A 13,193-nucleotide genomic window follows, 5' to 3' on the forward strand; every position below is an offset into this window, starting at 1 on the left:
GACGTAGCTGCTCGAGTAGTATATTTTTTTATTGTTGAGACAGAGCAGGGTTTCAACTGGGTTGTGGCCCGTCTAGCCCAGGCTTATATTTTACGTTCACCACATGACCAGCCCAGCTATTTTTCTTTGTGAAAATGAGCCCAGTTCATTTTTTTTGAAGAATACCCAATCCAGGCCTACGTATTTTTCTACACCCTGATGGGCTGCAACTCTTTCAAGACGGCTGCAAATCTTGAAAGTAATATGAAATGGGCTGTAAATATAAAAAACAAACGACATATTGGCAATTACTTTATAATTTTTGAATTTTTTCACATTTTCAGATTCCAATTTCACTAGGCTTTAACCTATTTTAAATATATCTTCAAAGTACTTTAAATCTGGCTCGACATTTCGGTATTTAAAATAGTTTGGACCCCACAGAAATATGCAAAGTTTCGTTTAAATGTTTAACCCTGGCCCTGGCCAACAAAAAAACGGACTGCAATAAATTACATAAGAAGTTGCAATGAGCTGTAAATTATTAAAAATAGGTAATGGTCTGACTTGTGGGCCTATTAAGTTGACGCGTATGCAAGATTTTTTTACTTATTATATAGATCAACAAACGATTATAGCAGACGTAACCATTGGATGTCAATCCAACGGCCGTCATGCTTCTTCAATCTCTGATCTTCTTGCTCCAGCCGCCAAATCCAGCGCCGGCGGGAACGTCTGCTCCTGCCTCCCGTGGCCGGCTGTGCAGCCACGCAGGCCTCGCCGCCCCCTACTATTCCCACCATTGGCCAGGCCATCCCTCTACTCACCCACATCCCTCCACTGTTGTGACTTCGCCGCCTCTGGGTCATTCCCTTCCTGGGTCTCGCCGTCGTCCATCGCGCTGGTGTTCTCAGCACGGCGTGGTCAACGCTGTCAACAAAGGACAACATCAGAAGAGGGATGTACATGGAGAGGCTGAAAGTTGGTACCCACATGGTCCAGGCCGCACGCAAGCAAGTACCGCCTTATTACGCCAAAAAGAATGAATCCTCCCAATGACGGCTGGGACCCACCAGCTATATCTTTGCACGGAAGGAAGTGCCTCCTTATTAAGCGAAAAATAACGAGTGCTCCCCATGACATCTGGGGCCCACCAGATTTGGAGGCTGACTTGTGGCCCTACTAAGTTGATGTGTACGGAGGGCATTGTCAACTTAGTCAACAAACGATTCTATCACCAGTGACCGTTGGATTGTTAACATCCAATGGTCGTCCTGCTTCTTCAACCTCTGATTTTCTTGCTCGAGCCGTACAAACCACCGCGTGCTCCTGCCTCCCATGGCCGGCTGTGCTGCCGCAGAGTCCTCACCACCCCCTACCACTCCCACCGCTGGCCAGGCCATCCCTCTACTCACCCACACCCCCTGTTATTCTACGGTGACGGCAGCCTCACACCGCAGCCGAACCAGTCAACCCTCGTACTCCTCTCCGCGTGGGCATCCACTGCCGCGTCTTCCCCGGCTCCACATCATCCCCTTCCTAGGCCTCGCCGTCGTCCACCGCCTTGGTGCTCTCGGCGCGGCGTGCTCAATGTGGTCAAGGAACGACTTCCATCGAAAGAGTACTGTACGTGGAGAGGCTGACAGCTGGGTCCATGGCCACAGCAAGGAAGTGCAACCTTATTACGCGTAAAATAATGCTTCCTCCACCTGACAGCACGGATACACCTGATGGGCCACCGTATTTCATGAAAAAAACATTCCCCTCTGACTTCTGGGACCCACCAGCTACATCTTCACACGCAAGGAAGTGCGTCCATATTATGGGCAAAAAATATGATTCCCCCTTGACAGATGGACCCACCAGCTATATCTTCGCACGCAAGGAAGTGCCTCCTTACCTCCCTGACAGCTGGGACCCACCCGGTCGAATCGTACATAGGGTTGTCTGTCTGGTTGTGAACGTGTACGTACATACTGGTCGATCGGTCTGTCTGCGGGCTGCAGCGATGAACCGTGGCCGAGTAAGGAAGGGCCCGTGTCGTAGTGGAGGCGCGGACATAGCATGTCACGCAGTCCCATCAATATCGTGTACATGTACATACAGCCAGGGTGCAAGAAAGTAAATACGGCCACGTACGTACATATGGGCGGGGTCTCGAATGCCTACTCGCCCATACGTACGGCCAGGGCTCTTGTACATGGAGAGGGTAGCGGAGAGCAGCGACAGCGTCCTGTTCATCGGCAGCTAACCGGCTGGGTCGAAACGAAGAAACTGCGTCGTCATGTTCATCGAGAGGCAGCGGAATGCATCGTGTTCATCGGGAGCCAACCGGCTTGGACGGAACAGCCGAAACGAGGCCTGGCGTACCGCAGAACGGAGGAAACGGCCTTGTGTTCGACCACCTACGGTCGAAAATGGGATCCTGTGGGAGGGGTCTGGCGTACCGCAAAACGGAGGAAACAGACTTCTCTTCAACCTCCTACGGTCGAAACGGGGTCCTGTTGATCGGGAGGGGTGTGGCGTACCAAAAAACGGAGGAAACGGACTTATCTTCGACCTCCTACGGCCGAAACGGAGGTCCTGTTCATCGGGAGGGGTGTGGCGTACCGCAAAACGGGACTCCATGGGCTACTGTTCATCCACCATCTACTGCCTCGCTCCAGCCTCCATGGGCTACTGTCCATCCACCGTCGATCTCCTCCAGCCTCGACCTGCAACTTTTCATCCACGGCGTCTCCCTCCTGCCTCCACCAGCTACTGTTCATCCACGGGCTCCTGTTAATCCAGCCTCCACCGCTCCACCATCGCCTACTGTTCAACCAGCCCTCTCCACGGGGTCCTTTTCAACCACCCCTCCATGGGCTACTATTCATCCAACCCTCCACCGGCTACTGTTCAACCAGCCCTCCACCGGCTTTTGTTCATCCAGCCCTCCACGGGGTCCTGTTCATCCACCCCTAACCGGCTCAATCGGGGTCATGTTCATCTAGCTGCAACGGCCTCTAGCTACTACCACGGGGTCCTATTCACCCAACCCCCAACAATGCTCACTGTTCATCAAGAGGGAGCAGGTTCGATCGGCTTCAGTTAGCAGCAGTAGCGAAGGAATCGCTCGATCGGGTTCAGTTAACAGCTAGGGATCAATCGATCGCTCGGGTTCCGTAACGCGTAGCCTGCAGTCCAATCGTCGGGTTCAGTTAGAGCCCAACGCCTCGCACCCACGCGTGTACATGTACGAGAGAAATGCGCAATCCCTCCATGCATCGCTAGGCCCCGACCACCCACCGTAACCGGGAACTCCCCGATATATTCCTCGCCCTCGCTTCTACCACGGTTTTTTCCGTGATGGATGGCCCAAAGAATGTCATCCAGATGCGTCTCCGGCCCGCCCAGGACAAAAAGCCCATTTTCTGTCATGATTTTTTGTCATAGAAGTAGGAGCCCAGCACATCTATGATGATACCGGGTTTTTTCACAATTATCGTCATAGAAGTGTCATAAGCATGACAGGAAAAAAATCGTTCGGCCCAAAATGTCACGGATGTGTCTTTTTTTGTAGTGAATAAACACCTTTTGAAGATTTTGTTGAAATCATGAGAATCAAAGTAGGGCAATAAAATCATATTTTAATTACCCTGGACGAAGAACACGACGAACTGGGAGTAGAAGTGGAGAAGTTCGTCCGTTCAGATCTCCCACACCCTAACTTGGCGGTGAGAGACAGCTACGGCGGCGGCGGAGTGAAGATTTTCGCGGCCGGCACGAGTACGACGGCGACGAGGTCGAGGCAGTGAAGCTCTTCCTCACCGGCGACGATGGAGCGTAGCGGCGGCACTAGGTCTGAGATCTCAAGCGAGGAGAGGTCGAGCAGAGTAAATGAGGTCTGAGGACGGGAGGGGGGTATTTATAGCCATGGTGAAAAACTGCCCGTCCGAAGAAATTGGACGAACGTGCCCCTGACCCTTGCCATCCTGGCGACATGTGTCACCCACGTACTGAGAGGTGGAGATCGTGGTAGATCATGGATGAGTACGACTCAAGCCCCCGCGCCCTGCCGTGCGAAGGCACCATCGAAGTGCATGACCCAGCCGTCGGATGCCTCGTCGCCGGGAGTGAGGGATTGCCCCTCATCCAGCCCCTGGTCGGTAGCGCCGGTCCACTCCGCCATGGCATCAGCGAGGGTGGCTCCCTTGATGACCCTGGTTGTGCTGAACTCCAGCTGGAAGGCCTGCAGCTCGATGTTCCACTCTGCAACCCTCCCCGCACGCTAGGGCTGAAGAACACCTTCTCCAGGGGGTATGCCGAGACAACCTTGATGGGGTGTCCTTGGAAATAGTGGCACATCTTCCTTGAGGTGACAGGGAGTGCGAGCAAGAGCTTGTGCTGCATAGGGTAGCGCACGCATCACACAACACCATGCTGACAAAGTACACTGGATGCTCAACGAGAGGTGGGGCGTCGGGGATGCCTCATTCTGCGGGGGGCGCGAGGGACTCGGGAGGCCCGCAGGTCGATGAAGCAATGGGATCCTCAGGAGCGCCGTCCTGAGGTGGCGAAGGTTGCACGACTCCTCGCGGGCTACCTTGCTTCGCGCTTGCGCCGACATGCTCTTCCCGGACTGCCACGAGTGTCGTGCTGGCCGAGTGGGGAGTGTCCGCCAAGTAAAGCACCAGAGGCTCACGCGGACGAGACGCCACCATGACAGACGGGCTCGTCAGGTATCGCTTGCGGTCTTCCAAGGCCGCCTCAGCTTCCAGGGTCCACTCGAAGGGGCCCTTCCTCTTCATAAGCTTGAAGAAAGGGAGGGCACACTCGCCAAGCTTGGAGATGAAGCACTCCAAGGAGGTCACGCACACCGCAAGCTTCTGCAGCTCCTTGAGGGTCTGAGGCGGGCTCATCCTCTGTATTGCCTTGACCTTCTGGGGCTTGGCCTCGATCCCTCTGTGCGACACTAGGAAAACCAACAGCTTGTCGGACGGAACCCCGAACACACACTTCTCCGGGTTTAGCTTCAGGTTTATGCTTCGTGGGTTAGCGACTGTCTCTTCTAGGTCTTTGATTAGGGCCCTTCCCTCCTACAACTTGACCATGATGTCATCAACGTATGCCTCCTCATTCCTCCCCAGCTGCGGCCCAAGCACGATGTGCATTAGCCGTTGGAAGGTCGCACCAGCGTTCCGTGGCCCAAAGGGCATGCAGGTGTAGCAGTACATGCCGCATGGGGAGATGAAAGCTAGCAGTGGAATCCACGATCTGGTCGATGCGCGGGAGCGGGAAAGGGTCCTGAGGGCAAGCTTTGTTGGGGATCGTGAAGTCGACACACATGCGCTTCTTCCGTCCTTTCTTAGGGATAATCACTGGGGTGGCCAACCAATCCAGGTGCCGCACTTCCCGAATAACACCTGCTCCTTGCAACTTACGGACCTATTGGACGATGAACGCTTGCTTCTCTTGTGCTTGATGTCGTGCCTTTTGCTTTACTGGGTGCACACCGGGGCATACCATCAAGTGGTGCTCGATCACTTCCCTCGGGATACCAAGCAAGTCGGACGCCTCCCACGCGAATACGTATTTGTTGGCCCTCAGGAAGCCAACCAACGCCTCCTCCTGGTCTGGGTGTCGGCGTTCTGGGAACGGGGGTCCCCAGACTTGCCTGGCTGCGGCCCACGGCGTGGCTAAGTCAGCGGGCCGTACGACCCATCTTCATCAACAAGGCATCCAAGACACTCGCGAGGGGCCAAGCCTCACGAGGCGGACGACGCAAGACCTCCTCAAGAGTGGCCTAGCCAGGCAGGCTCACGAGGAGCGGAGATATCAAGGCGGGGCAAACCTCACGAAGCTCTCGTGACGTGAGCCATGACGATCGGCGCTAGGTGGGCGCCAGGACGCGCAGCGTCCTAGTTTCCTCTTTGGTGCTAAGGAGGCAAGCGCAGGCGAGGAGTACCGAGGCATCAGGGAAAGGTTGCCATATCGGTGCAACGAGACCAAGACCAGAAGGACGGCAGGACGGAGGTCATCGTGGAGCCCAAGAGGGCGTCACCACCACAGCCTTTCGCAGGCGAATACCACTTTTGTCAGGATAGCTTGTCCTAGTTGTCCCCCTTCAAATTTGCCTGCCGTTGTTGGCTCCCTTCCCGCTCAATATTTGGGAAGAGGACCAGGGCCTACATAAGTAGAACTAGCCACCACAGTAGAGGGAATCTCGGCCTGATCTGATCTGATCTGATCGAGAGCCTACCCTAGACACAAGAACACCTCAACCTCAGGAGGTTGTTCTTCCCCTTGTACTGTTCATCATCAGCCCAAGAGGCAATCCACCACCACACACTGGAGTAGGGTATTACACCACAACGGTGGCCCGAACCAGTATAAATCTCGTGTCTTTCTGTGTTGCGAGTTCATCGAGTTCGTCTGCGAGAGCTTAGCGAGCTAGGGCGTGGATCCGTAGGAGGGAAAGACTTCGCACGCACCCCAGAGTTCGAACCTTAAGGGTTTGCCAGAACCCCACATCTGACACTGGGGGAAGGCTGGAACCAATGGTGAAGGTGGGGCCCGAGCCCCAATGTCGACAGGCACCTGCTTTGTCTCGGCCTGGTCCGGCGAGAACAATTGCTTTTTCTTTGCGTACGCGGCCTCCTGAGCCTCCGTGGCACCCCCGGCGTTAGGACACGAAGCCGTCGCGGCCCTGTAGGCGAGCATGAGGGCCCGGACCGCGTCTTTCGTATCCCCGACCACCGTGATAATGCCACCGCTGCCCGTCATCTTGACGATGTTGTATCCCGGATGGGTCACCGTCATGAACTTGGTGAGGGCCGAATATCCCAGGATGGCATTGTACGGGAGGCCGATGCGGGCCACGTCGAGGCCCATCAGCTCAGTGCGGTAGTTGTTGTGTGTGCCAAAGACGACGGGGAGGCGTATCTGCCCTAGGGGGTGGCCGAGCCCTTGACCACCCCCGAGAAAGGCTTGGTGGGAGTGAGCTGGTCGTACGGCACCTGGAGCAGGTCGAATGTTTCCACGGAGAGGACGTTCAGGCTGGCGCCTCCGTCGATGAGGGTCTTGCTTACCGCGACGTTGCTGATGGTGGGCGTGCATAGCATGGGGAGGACACCCGTAGCCACCGTGATCTTGGGATGATCTCTGGAATCGAAGGTGATGTCGGCCTCAGGCCCGGCACGGCCCCGCACAGCCTTGTGTTGCGGTCATGTAGCGCTTGCCCGACGGAGAAACTGCTTGATGTGGTGACCAGAAGCAGGCGCGTGCAACCTGCCGGTGATGCACGTGACAGCATGGGGCGCTGGAGCCGCGATGCATGCGACAAACTGGTCGCAGAGCTCTTCCCAGGAGAAGATCGAGGCGTGCGGGAGGCCGTGGAGCCAAGATTGAGAGGCCCCCATGAGGGCCAGGGGGAGCCAGTTAGCCATGGCCTTGTCGTCGTCACCCGCCACCTGTATGGCCTGCGCGTATGATCGGAGGAACTCTTCGGGGTCCGCAACGCCGTCGTATCACGGGGGCACCGCCGGCCTGAACTTCACGGGCCACTGCACCCGACGCAGGCCGGGGGTGAAGCCCGGGCAAACTGCGGCGCTCCCATATGCTTCGGGCGGCCATGCCTGCAAGGCACCGCCCGCCATGGAGGTAGCGGAGCGAGGACGAAGCATGGTTGGTGGAGAAGCGAAACTTCGACACGCCCCTACCTAGTGCACCATATGTTGGATTCAGGGCTCCGTGGACCCAACAAGGTTCGAACTCTGGGGCATGTGCAAAGATCTCAACCTCTCAAGTCTCAAGCTCGTGGCCTTACAGCCTAGCCTCGTCGGATGCACACTCGAGCGGGGAAGAAGATGAATACGGCAGTTTGCCCAGGTTCGGGCCACCTTGCGGTGTAAAACCCTACTCCTGCTTTGTGGTGGATTGGCCTCACGAGGGTCTGAGGATGAACAAGTACAGTGGATGAACAGCCTCGCGAGGGCTACGGTGGTGAGGATCGAAAGGATATCCCCCTCTCCGGTGGTGGCTAACCTATATTTATAGTGGCCTTGGTCCTCTTCCCTCAAACTTAGGCGGGAAGGGATCCCGCAGTGGCCACTTTAAAAGGAGACAGAAAGTACATATAATCCTGACGAAAGGTGGTCTTCGCCTGCAAAGCTTCTGGTCGTGACGCAGCGGTGGGCTCGGTGATGACATTTGTCCTGCCGAGCTCGTGGTCTTGGTCTTGGTGCACCAGAATGGAAACCTTCTGGGGATTCCTCGAGAACCCGTGCTCATCCTTGCTCCCTTAGCATCAAAAGGGAAACTGTCTCCTTTGCACCCGCTGGCGCTCACCTGGCCATGGTCGTCATGGCTCATGTCATCGCAGCCTCGTGAGGCTGGGTACCAGCATAGAAATCTCCGCTCCTCGGGAGGCCACCTAGGGAGGCCGCTGAGGGAGTCCTGGATTAAGGGGTCCTCGGGTGTCTGGGCTGTGTGCAATGGGCCGGGTTGATGGGCCGTGAAGATTGTAATGCCCACGATGCGGCTATATCTCCCACGTGTCGAGGCACGACTTAGAGGCATAACCGCATTGTGGTTTTGTCGCAAGAAGGGTCATCTTCACACAATCCCATGTAATGAACAAGAATGGGATAAAGAGTTGGCTTACAATCGCCACTTCACACAATACATAAATATAAATCATACATCATCCAAAATACAAACATAGACCGACTACGGTCAGGATCCAAATGAAAAATAAGATAACCCCAAATGCTAGATCCCCGATCGTCCCAACTGGGCTCCACTACTGATCATCGGGAAAAGACACATAGTAACGACCACGTTCCTCATCGAACTCCCACTTGAGATCGATCCCATCATCTGTACTGGCATCGTCGGCACCTGCAACTGTTTTGGTAGAATCTATGAGTCACAAGGACTCAGCAATCTCACACCCGCGAGATCAAGACTATTTAAGCTTATAGGAAAGGAAGGTGTAATGAGGTGGAGCTGCAGCGGCAATAAGCATATATGGTGGCTAACATACGCAAAAGAGAGCGATAAGAGAAGCAACGGAACGGTCGACATCTAGCAATGACCAAGAAGTGATCCTGAACTCCTACTTACGTCATTCATAACTCAAACCGTGTTCACTTCCCGGACTTCGCCGAGAAGAGACCATCACGGCTACACACACAGTTGATGTATTTTAGCTGAGGTCAAGTGACAAGTTCTCTACAACCGGACACTAACAAAATCCCATCTGCCTCATAACCGCGGGCACGGCTTTCGAAAGATATTACCCTGCAGGGGTGTCCCAACTTAGCCCATCATAAGCTCTCACGGTCAACGAAGGATAAACCTTCTCCCGGAAAAACCCGATCAGTCTCGGAATCCCGGTTTACGAGACATTTCGACAATGGTAAAACAAGACCAGCAAAGCCGCCCGAATGTGCCGACAAATCCCGATAGGAGCTGCACATATCTCGTTCTCAGGGCACACCGGATTGTCCAAGCTTCCGGTAGGCCAGCCCAGAGTTTCCCCTGGTGGCCACCGGCGACTGACAGGTTGGACCAACACTCAGAGGAGCACTGGCCCGGGGGTTTAAATAAAGATGACCCTCGGGCTCGCGAAAACCCGGGGGAAAAGGCTTAGGCCGCAAATGGTAAAACCAAAGTTGGGCCTTGCTGGAGGAGTTTTATTCAAGGTGAACTGTCAAGGGGGTCCCATAAAACACCCAACCGCGTAAGGAACGCAAACTCAAGGAACATAATAGCGGTAAGACAGAAACTAGGGCGGCAAGAGTGGAACAAAACACCAGGCATAAGGCCGAGCCTTCCACCCTTTACCAAATATATAGATGCATTAATATAAATAAGAGATATTGTGATATCCCAACATATCCATGTTCCAACATGGAACCAACTTCAACTTCACCTGCAACTAGCAACGTTATAAGAAGGGCTGAGCAAAAGCGGTAACTTAGCCAAACAACGGTTTGCTAAGAAAGGATGGTTAGAGGCTGACATGGCAATATGGGATGAATGATATAGCAAGTGATAGGTAGCGCAGCATGGCAATAGAACGAACAACTAGCAATGCAAAGATAGAAGTGATATCGAGGGGTGGTCATCTTGCCTGCAAGGTTCTTAGAGTTGTCGAGAGCTTGATCCTCGTAAGCGTACTCAACAGGTTCCTCATTCACGAACTCGTCTCCCGGCTCTACCCAAGACAAGAACACAATCAACGGAACCACAATCAATCACGAGAAATGCACAAACAACATGAGGCAAAACATGTATGATATGCAAGATATGATATGCGATGCATATGCATATGCGTGCTCTGGAAGGAAAATGTTGAACAAGGCAGTAACTTGGCAAACCAAGCATGCCACTGGAAAGGTGCGATGATTTTGGTCGAAATCGATATAAAGATCACCGGAAACGGATACACGGTTTGCAAATGGCAAGCAAAACAAGAATGACACGAATCTGCGAGTAACAGCATGATAGCACTTAAAATGCAACAAGAAACAATGCTACAGCACTCCAACATAGCAACAAAGCATATTGAAGTAATCTACAGGAGATGCTTGACAAAATATGAACACTGAGCGACGGCTAGATCACAACATATCAAGCTCAAACAAGCACGGCAAAAGTGCAAAAGATAACAGGTTCACAGACTCAGGTAGCAATGTTCAGAGCACGAAATCAACATGCTACAGGAACTTAACATAGCAAAACAAGGCATGGAAGTGTTCTACTAAATGCACATGACAAAAGTCCCTTACTGACCATAAGCCAAAAAGGACCAGAAAATATGATGGCAAGCACGTAAACATAGCAAGTTTCGTTATCAGGTTTCAGACTTAGCAGAAAACAGAGCATGGCAGAAATAATAATATGTAGGCCTCTTTGTGAGCTTGATGCACTCACTACAGAGCAACGCTTGACAAACCAAGCATACCTTCAGCAATATGGCATGTTTATGAAGCTATCCATGGCAAGAACAAATACATAGCATGTATGGATCAACTACAATAAGCTTGGCAAAATTGCATATCATGTTAAGAATCTGCCAGAAATATTTTATAGCAAAAGTAGAGCAAGATTGGGTCATGCTATGGCACTCTATAATTGCAAAAAATTGCAGGAATGGATCAATTACAACTATAGCTACAAAACATCCTTACTGAACATCTCCAAAATATGCATGGATCTCTCTGTAGCATCAAGTTTACATGGCAACAAAATAACAGCAGACAAGGACTACTTTGCATGCTTGTGCTAGTCACCACAGAGATCACAAAAATACATGGCATACACCCTTGGAAATATGGCATGGCATACTTCAAAACACATGTAGAGCTCATGCTCAAAAGATGCACAGATTAAATGATACAAAAATGACAAATCTCCAAGTTCTGTCAAGAACCAGAGAATAACAGCAACTAGCCCTCATCCAACAGAGATTTGGGCATCAAGATGTCCTCTAATGAACATGGTGCAATTGAACAAAATGTAGAGCATCACGAGGCGAACAATTTGACATATTACACGCGCGAATCGGAGCTACATGCACGGAGTTATAGCATCACGAACAGAGGCATATTGCTGAGAAAATCAGTGACTTAGAAAATATATGGGCACGAGAAAGTCAACGGGGCTAACGAGATCTGGATCGGGATCGTGGTGCTCGGGCCGGCCGGAGCTCCGGTGGCGCTGCTCGCCGGCGGAGAGGAAGGAGAGGAGGCGGGGTGGCGGCGCCGGCGGAGGAGAGGGAGGCCGGCCGGGGCTCGGGCTCCGGCGGAGGGGGCGCGGCCCGAGGCGGCGAGTGGCGGCGGAGCACGCGGGCGGCGGGCGGCCGTGGCGGCGCCGGCGACCGGGCGCGGCGGCGGCGCGGGCCAGGCGCCTCGGGCGGCGGCGGGGTTCGGGCCCCGCGGGCCGGATCTGGGCTCGCAGGCCCGCGGCGGGATCGGCGGCGGCAGGGACAGATGGCGCGACGGGATTCGCCGGGGACGGCGGCGCGGACACGTCCGGCGGCGGGGGATTTTGTCCGGGCGCGAGGTGGAAGAAGGTAGGGTTTGGACTGCAGATGTATTTCGGGATGCCCACATATTTATAGGTAGAGGGAGCTAGGAGGCTCCAAATGAGGTGCGGTTTTCGCCCACACGATCGTGATCGAACGACCTAGAGCATGGAAGAGAGTTTGGTGGGTTTTGGGCTGATTTTTAGGGGGGTTTTGCTGGACACTCAAATGGACTTTGCGGATGCCCGGTTAACCGTTGGAGTACCAAACGACCTCCAAATGGAACGAAACTTGACCGGTGGTCTCCGGGTGGTATATTAAGGCCACTTGACAAGCCTCGGTCCATTCCGAGAAAGTTTGACACTCGCACACGAAAGAAAACAAGAGGGGTGCACCGGAGGAGATAGGAGCGCCGGATTGCAAAACGGACAACGGGGAAAATGCTCGGATGCACGAGACGAACACGTATGCAAATGCAATGCACATGATGACATGATATGACAATGTATGACATGACAAAATACAAAACGAAAGACAAAACCCGACAACGGAGGGAAAATCATAACACATAGCCGGAAATGGCAAGAGTCGGAGTTACAAATATGGCAAGTTACATGCGGGGTGTTACAGGCAACAACTCCTTCTTTGAATGTTCCATTTTGAACTACTTCAAAATCTTGTCAAGGTATATACTCATTGAAAAATCTTATCAAGCGTCTTGATCTATCTCTATAGATCTTGATGCCCAATATGTAAGCAACTTCAACGAGGTATTTCATTGAAAAACTCTTATTCAAGTATCCTTTTATGCTATCCAGAAATTCTATATCATTTCCAATCAACAATATGTCATCCACATATAATATTAGAAATGCTACAGAGCTCCCACTCACTTTATTGTAAATACAAGCTTCTCCAAAAATCTATATAAAACTATATGCTTTGATCAACTCATTAAAGCGTATATTCCAACTCCGAGATGCTTGCACCAGTCCATAGATGGATCACTGGAGCTTGCACACTTTGTTAGCACCATTATGATCGAGAAAACCTTCTGGTTGCATCATATACAACTCTTCTTTAATAAATCCATTAAGGAATGCAGTTTTGACATCCATTTGCCAGATTTCATAAAATGCGGCAATTGCTAACATGATTCGGACAGACTTAAGCATCGATACGAGTGAGAAAATCTCATCGT

The sequence above is a fragment of the Triticum aestivum genome, chromosome 4D (assembly GCF_018294505.1).
Source record: "Triticum aestivum cultivar Chinese Spring chromosome 4D, IWGSC CS RefSeq v2.1, whole genome shotgun sequence".
In the NCBI taxonomy this organism is placed as follows: domain Eukaryota; kingdom Viridiplantae; phylum Streptophyta; class Magnoliopsida; order Poales; family Poaceae; genus Triticum; species Triticum aestivum.